The following is a 2,592-nucleotide window of genomic DNA, read 5'->3' on the forward strand; positions in this document are numbered from 1 at the left end:
TGGGGTGTGCTTAGAAGCAGGTGGATCCCGCAGCCTCTGCCATGGGGTGTTTTCTGAAGATGAGTTCCCATGTAGGACAGCCTCAACTGCCGCTTCTGAAGGCAGCAGGTGAGAGAAAAACCGTTTTCGGCGGAGCGAAACGCCGCGCTCTGAAACCCGGCGTGGAATTAACTGACTTTAAACAGTAACTCCTCTGGATGGTGTCTCGGGTTCAGAAATATTTGCTAAAACTTTCACTGGGGACATTGTGCAGGATTTGCTCGTTTGCTGTACTTAACGTGCTCTATCTAATCTGGCAATCTATCTCGCAAGTGTAGTGAGCCCATCACTGTGGTATCTTATAAGAATATGTGTGAAAATCTTGTTTACAACGGACTCTACATTTCCTCCTATCGGGTTTAACTACTACTTTTTCTTTTTTTTTTTTTTTTTTTTTTCCCTAGAGTGTCAAAATCAAATCCAGGATAGCTGCAGATGGAAAGGGCAGGTCTTTGCTGCGTGCTCCCGGGGAGGCAGCTGGGATTCTGGGTCTTTCACGTTAATTAGAACTAAATTACTTAAAAGATGATGACCTGGTGGTCTATTATTAGAAGATGTTGCAGAACGTTAGTGCTGCTGGCCAGGGGTAGATTGGTGAAACCATATCAACATATCCTTGGATGCACTAATTTAAGGCAATTTAAAAAAAAGAAAAAAGAAAAGAAAAAGAGAGTTGACAATTACTCATAATAGAATGTGAGAAGAATGAGATCAGCATCTCTTTCTTTCTGCTATGAGATTATCTCAAGACTCAAGAACCTGCAGTTTCCTGTAAAGACCACACAGAAATTATCATATATACCCTCCCTTCAACTATTAAAACAAAGTTGCTCATGAGCTTTTATTACTGTCTTGTGCCCCCTGTCCCTCCCCACTTTCAGAGGCCTATATCTATATATTTTTATATGGGTTTTTTTTATATTTATATGTAAGACGATGCTTTGCCCTATTTTCAGTTGAGTCGCAACAACTCTAAAAGCTCAGAGGACACAACCGGCTCATTTTTACACCGCGAGCAGCAGACAGCAGAGCAGGTCCCTGCCGTGCATCATGATTTGAGTGTTGTTTGGTAACATGGTATCATGCAGATAACAAATATCTTATCTGAAGACCTTTTAATGACGAGGAGCAGAGGTAGCAGAGGTTATCATCACCCTTAGGGCTCGAGGAGCAAAGGGAAGCCTGGACATCCCCGTGCAGAGCTCCCGGAGGAGGAGCAGCCATGCCATTGTGGTGGGTGCTACAGAGGAGCCACGCAAGTGGGGTTTTTTTTTAAGGGTTAGTGTTTGCAGGAACATTAATCTCTGCATGCAGGCGCTGTGCAGCGTTCAGGCTTTGTGCCAATTCACCCGCTGCAGCTGCCTTTCGCTGTTTTAATTTGGGAGGCTCCAAAAGTGGTCAGACCAACGGGCCGCCTAAGAGAGGGCAGCGAGATGAGCAGAGGGCTGGGGAGGATAAGCACGTCGTGATGCTTCCAGGCTCTCCCCCACCGCTGGGACCATCCTCAGCCACGTGTGGGGCCATGCACCGAGGGGTGGCCGTACCCGCTGCAGCCAGGGGGTCAACCCCCTGCACCCACTTTAATTTCATCACGAAAAAAGGGTACGATTGTACTGTGTCACTGAAACGTGGGCATGACTGAAACCACTGGCAGCTCTTGAGGTAAAGCAAGGGAAAGCCGGGGGTGACCATGGAAAGGTAAGGGGAAGAATCAGTCTCCAAAATCATGTTCTTAAGGTTAAAAACACCAAAGGACATGCTGAAATATGAAAATCTCCGGCTATGGGGAAAGAGAAGGAAATACCTAGAACTGTTGCAACAATGAATGTGCTAATTTTAGAACATCTTTAAGTCATCCTCACTTTCTGGAATTAGATTGTGCAATTTTTTTCTAGCAAATAAATGAGTTTTGTTTTTAATGAAGAAATGTTAAATCTCCCTTATATTTCACTTTGAAAGAGCTATAAAAGTGAAATGTGGAACTCATTCTTCCATGTCAATGATTAGAAGCCCAAAATACATCTGTTCCACATGAACAACTGCAGACTTTGCTTTCACAGAAGAATAGCTATATTTGTAGTTACTTTAAATGTATTCCTGTTGATTTCACTCCTGTGTACTCTAACTTGTAAAGTCAGAAAAATGTCACAATCTTGATTAAAGTCAAGTTCCAAGTAGCCAGATGTTAAGGAAAAATGCTCCGATATTAAGCTGACTCTGCATCTTCATTAACAGCGATTTTGTTGTACAAGTATCAAGGCTCACCACTAAACCGTAGCTGCACAAACAGAGGATCCTCATCAGAGTGTGAGGGTAATTGCAGAGATACACTGCTTGGCTTTATGGCTCATTTACAGCTGTGGAAGAGCTTTTGGGGGGGTTCCCTTTGGCTCGTTGCAGCTATTCCCTGCTGCAGCTATCGCAGCGTCCACTTCAGTTGAAATTAGTTTTCAGTATCAGGATTCCTGGGAAACTTATTTTCCTCCAAAATAGTAAATATCTTTCTCAACTCCTGAAATCTAGGTGGGATTCAAAATCACTAAGTGAATTTCA

This window comes from Charadrius vociferus, unplaced genomic scaffold (assembly GCF_000708025.1).
Source record: "Charadrius vociferus isolate BGI_N301 unplaced genomic scaffold, ASM70802v2 scaffold291, whole genome shotgun sequence".
Taxonomy (NCBI): Eukaryota; Metazoa; Chordata; class Aves; order Charadriiformes; family Charadriidae; genus Charadrius; species Charadrius vociferus.